General features: G+C 46.4%; 5 non-coding genes across 5 annotated transcripts; all 5 read left to right on the top strand.

Moving 5' to 3' along the window:
* Positions 1-1,233: 1,233 nt before the first annotated feature.
* Positions 1,234-1,352, top strand: LOC140576311 (5S ribosomal RNA). The gene has a single exon (XR_011981531.1). It is a non-coding gene; the product is annotated as a 5S ribosomal RNA (ribosomal RNA).
* Positions 1,353-2,741: 1,389 nt separating this feature from the next.
* On the top strand, positions 2,742-2,860 carry LOC140575676 (5S ribosomal RNA). The gene has a single exon (XR_011980945.1). It is a non-coding gene; the product is annotated as a 5S ribosomal RNA (ribosomal RNA).
* Positions 2,861-4,249: 1,389 nt separating this feature from the next.
* LOC140576310 (5S ribosomal RNA) lies at positions 4,250-4,368 on the top strand. Its single transcript, XR_011981530.1, has one exon. It is a non-coding gene; the product is annotated as a 5S ribosomal RNA (ribosomal RNA).
* A 1,389-nt stretch (positions 4,369-5,757) lies between these two features.
* LOC140575655 (5S ribosomal RNA) lies at positions 5,758-5,876 on the top strand. Its single transcript, XR_011980925.1, has one exon. It is a non-coding gene; the product is annotated as a 5S ribosomal RNA (ribosomal RNA).
* A 1,389-nt stretch (positions 5,877-7,265) lies between these two features.
* On the top strand, positions 7,266-7,384 carry LOC140575626 (5S ribosomal RNA). The gene has a single exon (XR_011980898.1). It is a non-coding gene; the product is annotated as a 5S ribosomal RNA (ribosomal RNA).
* Positions 7,385-8,367: the final 983 nt, after the last annotated feature.

Raw genomic sequence — 8,367 nt, 5'->3', positions numbered from 1 at the left:
AGTCGAAACATTTCAGCGTCAGATGCCGTTTAAGCCCACCTGCATGGCCTGCCATGGGATGGAAACCAATCAGTTGTAGTTTGGCTTAATTATAGCCAGTTGCTCTCAAAACAAAACACTGGAAAATATTCAACAAGAACTCTGTGGAGGGAATGCTGTGGATAAAAGTAACCCAAGCCTGCCAGTAGGGGTCAGTGTACGTTTGAGGAAACTGACAACATGGGGGGGAAGGTCTGTTACAGGATGTCAACGCAGAGCAGAACTACAACCAATCACAATTACAGCTCATGGGTGGGACAAGCCCAATATTTGCTGTTAAAAACAAACAAACAAACAAAAAAACACCTGCTAATTTAGATCACTTACTTAGGTCACATTAAAGCAACACATCACGAAAGGGAGTGAGCCGTGGGGCAATAACAGCACCGTTTCGTCACAGCCGTGATGTTTATTTCACCGTTACACGCAACCTCAAGTCATGGGCCGCCATTCATGGGTCCCCGTTCTCGTTTCGGGGGGCTGATTTCCAGTTGTATTGAGTTTTTTTAAAATTCTCCTCCCAGACCTGCCTGCATCTACAACAGTTGTTCTTTTGTCCCCCTAAAGCTTCACAGAGCTCTTTGAACTTGACATGGCGACGCCACTTCCCTAAGTCAAAAGGCTGGCTGGCCCACTCAGCCCGAGCCTGCTTCACCGGCATCCCTGCGACTCGCAACTCACCTCAGAGCGATGCTTCGCCCGGCGTGCTAGCGTGAGCTTTTTTCTTTTTTTTTTTTTGCCCGGCTTCCATATTGGTAGGAAGTAGCCTCTGCATTTATCCCGTATTCCTGTTGTACCTTAGTATGTGGAATTTAGGGGTGTAAATAAAAGGAGCCAAGACAGTTGAGAAAGATTTGTGATTTTGTAATTGTCCCGTTTCACAAGCCCATTCGACTCATGTGGCTTATGTGACTTTTATGTTGACAAGGCCGAGTCTGGCGGCCGGCGTTAGCCTTTGTTGCTGAATGTTCAAGTGTCAGCCAAAAGAGCAAGTTTTGTTGTTTTATTTTTTTTGTGAAAAGAGAAGGAGGACAGGAGAGAGCAATGAAATGTGTGATTGGTTTGAATGAGCTTGGTGGGGTTGCTTTGGAAGTAAGAAAGGAGGGCGAGTAAATGTGTGTCCCCTGTAGTGTGGAAAAGGCAGCCGTCTTTTGCCGCGTGCTTATAAATAGGCTGAGTGGAAGCAGTGCTCTCGCTTACGGCCATACCACCCTGAGCACGCCCGATCTCGTCTGATCTCGGAAGCTAAGCAGGGTCGGGCCTGGTTAGTACTTGGATGGGAGACCGCCTGGGAATACCAGGTGCTGTAAGCTTTTGCCATCCTCAAGCACTTACATGCACATTCTTTCACTTGCTTTTCTTACTTTTACTCCATCTTACTTTACGCTTTCACAAATCTACAACGCATTACCCTTTCTTTTACATGTACGTCCTTGTGTTACATTTCATACGGTCTTTGGAGTCTTCAGAGTCGAAACATTTCAGCGTCAGATGCCGTTTAAGCCCACCTGCATGGCCTGCCATGGGATGGAAACCAATCAGTTGTAGTTTGGCTTAATTATAGCCAGTTGCTCTCAAAACAAAACACTGGAAAATATTCAACAAGAACTCTGTGGAGGGAATGCTGTGGATAAAAGTAACCCAAGCCTGCCAGTAGGGGTCAGTGTACGTTTGAGGAAACTGACAACATGGGGGGGAAAGTCTGTTACAGGATGTCAACGCAGAGCAGAACTACAACCAATCACAATTACAGCTCATGGGTGGGACAAGCCCAATATTTGCTGTTAAAAACAAACAAACAAACAAAAAAACACCTGCTAATTTAGATCACTTACTTAGGTCACATTAAAGCAACACATCACGAAAGGGAGTGAGCCGTGGGGCAATAACAGCACCGTTTCGTCACAGCCGTGATGTTTATTTCACCGTTACACGCAACCTCAAGTCATGGGCCGCCATTCATGGGTCCCCGTTCTCGTTTCGGGGGGCTGATTTCCAGTTGTATTGAGTTTTTTTAAAATTCTCCTCCCAGACCTGCCTGCATCTACAACAGTTGTTCTTTTGTCCCCCTAAAGCTTCACAGAGCTCTTTGAACTTGACATGGCGACGCCACTTCCCTAAGTCAAAAGGCTGGCTGGCCCACTCAGCCCGAGCCTGCTTCACCGGCATCCCTGCGACTCGCAACTCACCTCAGAGCGATGCTTCGCCCGGCGTGCTAGCGTGAGCTTTTTTCTTTTTTTTTTTTTGCCCGGCTTCCATATTGGTAGGAAGTAGCCTCTGCATTTATCCCGTATTCCTGTTGTACCTTAGTATGTGGAATTTAGGGGTGTAAATAAAAGGAGCCAAGACAGTTGAGAAAGATTTGTGATTTTGTAATTGTCCCGTTTCACAAGCCCATTCGACTCATGTGGCTTATGTGACTTTTATGTTGACAAGGCCGAGTCTGGCGGCCGGCGTTAGCCTTTGTTGCTGAATGTTCAAGTGTCAGCCAAAAGAGCAAGTTTTGTTGTTTTATTTTTTTTGTGAAAAGAGAAGGAGGACAGGAGAGAGCAATGAAATGTGTGATTGGTTTGAATGAGCTTGGTGGGATTGCTTTGGAAGTAAGAAAGGAGGGCGAGTAAATGTGTGTCCCCTGTAGTGTGGAAAAGGCAGCCGTCTTTTGCCGCATGCTTATAAATAGGCTGAGTGGAAGCAGTGCTCTCGCTTACGGCCATACCACCCTGAGCACGCCAGATCTCGTCTGATCTCGGAAGCTAAGCAGGGTCGGGCCTGGTTAGTACTTGGATGGGAGACCGCCTGGGAATACCAGGTGCTGTAAGCTTTTGCCATCCTCAAGCACTTACATGCACATTCTTTCACTTGCTTTTCTTACTTTTACTCCATCTTACTTTACGCTTTCACAAATCTACAACGCATTACCCTTTCTTTTACATGTACGTCCTTGTGTTACATTTCATACGGTCTTTGGAGTCTTCAGAGTCGAAACATTTCAGCGTCAGATGCCGTTTAAGCCCACCTGCATGGCCTGCCATGGGATGGAAACCAATCAGTTGTAGTTTGGCTTAATTATAGCCAGTTGCTCTCAAAACAAAACACTGGAAAATATTCAACAAGAACTCTGTGGAGGGAATGCTGTGGATAAAAGTAACCCAAGCCTGCCAGTAGGGGTCAGTGTACGTTTGAGGAAACTGACAACATGGGGGGGAAAGTCTGTTACAGGATGTCAACGCAGAGCAGAACTACAACCAATCACAATTACAGCTCATGGGTGGGACAAGCCCAATATTTGCTGTTAAAAACAAACAAACAAACAAAAAAACACCTGCTAATTTAGATCACTTACTTAGGTCACATTAAAGCAACACATCACGAAAGGGAGTGAGCCGTGGGGCAATAACAGCACCGTTTCGTCACAGCCGTGATGTTTATTTCACCGTTACACGCAACCTCAAGTCATGGGCCGCCATTCATGGGTCCCCGTTCTCGTTTCGGGGGGCTGATTTCCAGTTGTATTGAGTTTTTTTTAAATTCTCCTCCCAGACCTGCCTGCATCTACAACAGTTGTTCTTTTGTCCCCCTAAAGCTTCACAGAGCTCTTTGAACTTGACATGGCGACGCCACTTCCCTAAGTCAAAAGGCTGGCTGGCCCACTCAGCCCGAGCCTGCTTCACCGGCATCCCTGCGACTCGCAACTCACCTCAGAGCGATGCTTCGCCCGGCGTGCTAGCGTGAGCTTTTTTCTTTTTTTTTTTTTGCCCGGCTTCCATATTGGTAGGAAGTAGCCTCTGCATTTATCCCGTATTCCTGTTGTACCTTAGTATGTGGAATTTAGGGGTGTAAATAAAAGGAGCCAAGACAGTTGAGAAAGATTTGTGATTTTGTAATTGTCCCGTTTCACAAGCCCATTCGACTCATGTGGCTTATGTGACTTTTATGTTGACAAGGCCGAGTCTGGCGGCCGGTGTTAGCCTTTGTTGCTGAATGTTCAAGTGTCAGCCAAAAGAGCAAGTTTTGTTGTTTTATTTTTTTTGTGAAAAGAGAAGGAGGACAGGAGAGAGCAATGAAATGTGTGATTGGTTTGAATGAGCTTGGTGGGGTTGCTTTGGAAGTAAGAAAGGAGGGCGAGTAAATGTGTGTCCCCTGTAGTGTGGAAAAGGCAGCCGTCTTTTGCCGCATGCTTATAAATAGGCTGAGTGGAAGCAGTGCTCTCGCTTACGGCCATACCACCCTGAGCACGCCCGATCTCGTCTGATCTCGGAAGCTAAGCAGGGTCGGGCCTGGTTAGTACTTGGATGGGAGACCGCCTGGGAATACCAGGTGCTGTAAGCTTTTGCCATCCTCAAGCACTTACATGCACATTCTTTCACTTGCTTTTCTTACTTTTACTCCATCTTACTTTACGCTTTCACAAATCTACAACGCATTACCCTTTCTTTTACATGTACGTCCTTGTGTTACATTTCATACGGTCTTTGGAGTCTTCAGAGTCGAAACATTTCAGCGTCAGATGCCGTTTAAGCCCACCTGCATGGCCTGCCATGGGATGGAAACCAATCAGTTGTAGTTTGGCTTAATTATAGCCAGTTGCTCTCAAAACAAAACACTGGAAAATATTCAACAAGAACTCTGTGGAGGGAATGCTGTGGATAAAAGTAACCCAAGCCTGCCAGTAGGGGTCAGTGTACGTTTGAGGAAACTGACAACATGGGGGGGAAAGTCTGTTACAGGATGTCAACGCAGAGCAGAACTACAACCAATCACAATTACAGCTCATGGGTGGGACAAGCCCAATATTTGCTGTTAAAAACAAACAAACAAACAAAAAAACACCTGCTAATTTAGATCACTTACTTAGGTCACATTAAAGCAACACATCACGAAAGGGAGTGAGCCGTGGGGCAATAACAGCACCGTTTCGTCACAGCCGTGATGTTTATTTCACCGTTACACGCAACCTCAAGTCATGGGCCGCCATTCATGGGTCCCCGTTCTCGTTTCGGGGGGCTGATTTCCAGTTGTATTGAGTTTTTTTTTAATTCTCCTCCCAGACCTGCCTGCATCTACAACAGTTGTTCTTTTGTCCCCCTAAAGCTTCACAGAGCTCTTTGAACTTGACATGGCGACGCCACTTCCCTAAGTCAAAAGGCTGGCTGGCCCACTCAGCCCGAGCCTGCTTCACCGGCATCCCTGCGACTCGCAACTCACCTCAGAGCGATGCTTCGCCCGGCGTGCTAGCGTGAGCTTTTTTCTTTTTTTTTTTTTGCCCGGCTTCCATATTGGTAGGAAGTAGCCTCTGCATTTATCCCGTATTCCTGTTGTACCTTAGTATGTGGAATTTAGGGGTGTAAATAAAAGGAGCCAAGACAGTTGAGAAAGATTTGTGATTTTGTAATTGTCCCGTTTCACAAGCCCATTCGACTCATGTGGCTTATGTGACTTTTATGTTGACAAGGCCGAGTCTGGCGGCCGGCGTTAGCCTTTGTTGCTGAATGTTCAAGTGTCAGCCAAAAGAGCAAGTTTTGTTGTTTTATTTTTTTTGTGAAAAGAGAAGGAGGACAGGAGAGAGCAATGAAATGTGTGATTGGTTTGAATGAGCTTGGTGGGATTGCTTTGGAAGTAAGAAAGGAGGGCGAGTAAATGTGTGTCCCCTGTAGTGTGGAAAAGGCAGCCGTCTTTTGCCGCATGCTTATAAATAGGCTGAGTGGAAGCAGTGCTTTTGCTTACGGCCATACCACCCTGAGCACGCCCGATCTCGTCTGATCTCGGAAGCTAAGCAGGGTCGGGCCTGGTTAATACTTGGATGGGAGACCGCCTGGGAATACCAGGTGCTGTAAGCTTTTGCCATCCTCAAGCACTTACATGCACATTCTTTCACTTGCTTTTCTTACTTTTACTCCATCTTACTTTACGCTTTCACAAATCTACAACGCATTACCCTTTCTTTTACATGTACGTCCTTGTGTTACATTTCATACGGTCTTTGGAGTCTTCAGAGTCGAAACATTTCAGCGTCAGATGCCGTTTAAGCCCACCTGCATGGCCTGCCATGGGATGGAAACCAATCAGTTGTAGTTTGGCTTAATTATAGCCAGTTGCTCTCAAAACAAAACACTGGAAAATATTCAACAAGAACTCTGTGGAGGGAATGCTGTGGATAAAAGTAACCCAAGCCTGCCAGTAGGGGTCAGTGTACGTTTGAGGAAACTGACAACATGGGGGGGAAAGTCTGTTACAGGATGTCAACGCAGAGCAGAACTACAACCAATCACAATTACAGCTCATGGGTGGGACAAGCCCAATATTTGCTGTTAAAAACAAACAAACAAACAAAAAAACACCTGCTAATTTAGATCACTTACTTAGGTCACATTAAAGCAACACATCACGAAAGGGAGTGAGCCGTGGGGCAATAACAGCACCGTTTCGTCACAGCCGTGATGTTTATTTCACCGTTACACGCAACCTCAAGTCATGGGCCGCCATTCATGGGTCCCCGTTCTCGTTTCGGGGGGCTGATTTCCAGTTGTATTGAGTTTTTTTTAAATTCTCCTCCCAGACCTGCCTGCATCTACAACAGTTGTTCTTTTGTCCCCCTAAAGCTTCACAGAGCTCTTTGAACTTGACATGGCGACGCCACTTCCCTAAGTCAAAAGGCTGGCTGGCCCACTCAGCCCGAGCCTGCTTCACCGGCATCCCTGCGACTCGCAACTCACCTCAGAGCGATGCTTCGCCCGGCGTGCTAGCGTGAGCTTTTTTCTTTTTTTTTTTTTGCCCGGCTTCCATATTGGTAGGAAGTAGCCTCTGCATTTATCCCGTATTCCTGTTGTACCTTAGTATGTGGAATTTAGGGGTGTAAATAAAAGGAGCCAAGACAGTTGAGAAAGATTTGTGATTTTGTAATTGTCCCGTTTCACAAGCCCATTCGACTCATGTGGCTTATGTGACTTTTATGTTGACAAGGCCGAGTCTGGCGGCCGGCGTTAGCCTTTGTTGCTGAATGTTCAAGTGTCAGCCAAAAGAGCAAGTTTTGTTGTTTTATTTTTTTTGTGAAAAGAGAAGGAGGACAGGAGAGAGCAATGAAATGTGTGATTGGTTTGAATGAGCTTGGTGGGGTTGCTTTGGAAGTAAGAAAGGAGGGCGAGTAAATGTGTGTCCCCTGTAGTGTGGAAAAGGCAGCCGTCTTTTGCCGCATGCTTATAAATAGGCTGAGTGGAAGCAGTGCTTTCGCTTACGGCCATACCACCCTGAGCACGCCCGATCTCGTCTGATCTCGGAAGCTAAGCAGGGTCGGGCCTGGTTAGTACTTGGATGGGAGACTGCCTGGGAATACCAGGTGCTGTAAGCTTTTGCCATCCTCAAGCACTTACATGCACATTCTTTCACTTGCTTTTCTTACTTTTACTCCATCTTACTTTACGCTTTCACAAATCTACAACGCATTACCCTTTCTTTTACATGTACGTCCTTGTGTTACATTTCATACGGTCTTTGGAGTCTTCAGAGTCGAAACATTTCAGCGTCAGATGCCGTTTAAGCCCACCTGCATGGCCTGCCATGGGATGGAAACCAATCAGTTGTAGTTTGGCTTAATTATAGCCAGTTGCTCTCAAAACAAAACACTGGAAAATATTCAACAAGAACTCTGTGGAGGGAATGCTGTGGATAAAAGTAACCCAAGCCTGCCAGTAGGGGTCAGTGTACGTTTGAGGAAACTGACAACATGGGGGGGAAAGTCTGTTACAGGATGTCAACGCAGAGCAGAACTACAACCAATCACAATTACAGCTCATGGGTGGGACAAGCCCAATATTTGCTGTTAAAAACAAACAAACAAACAAAAAAACACCTGCTAATTTAGATCACTTACTTAGGTCACATTAAAGCAACACATCACGAAAGGGAGTGAGCCGTGGGGCAATAACAGCACCGTTTCGTCACAGCCGTGATGTTTATTTCACCGTTACACGCAACCTCAAGTCATGGGCCGCCATTCATGGGTCCCCGTTCTCGTTTCGGGGGGCTGATTTCCAGTTGTATTGAGTTTTTTTAAAATTCTCCTCCCAGACCTGCCTGCATCTACAACAGTTGTTCTTTTGTCCCCCTAAAGCTTCACAGAGCTCTTTGAACTTGACATGGCGACGCCACTTCCCTAAGTCAAAAGGCTGGCTGGCCCACTCAGCCCGAGCCTGCTTCACCGGCATCCCTGCGACTCGCAACTCACCTCAGAGCGATGCTTCGCCCGGCGTGCTAGCGTGAGCTTTTTTCTTTTTCTTTTTTTTTGCCCGGCTTCCATATTGGTAGGAAGTAGCCTCTGCATTTATCCCGTAT

The sequence above is a fragment of the Salminus brasiliensis genome, chromosome 13, assembly GCF_030463535.1.
Source record: "Salminus brasiliensis chromosome 13, fSalBra1.hap2, whole genome shotgun sequence".
Lineage (NCBI taxonomy): Eukaryota > Metazoa > Chordata > Actinopteri > Characiformes > Bryconidae > Salminus > Salminus brasiliensis.
This window is presented reverse-complemented; position numbering and strand designations above follow the sequence as displayed.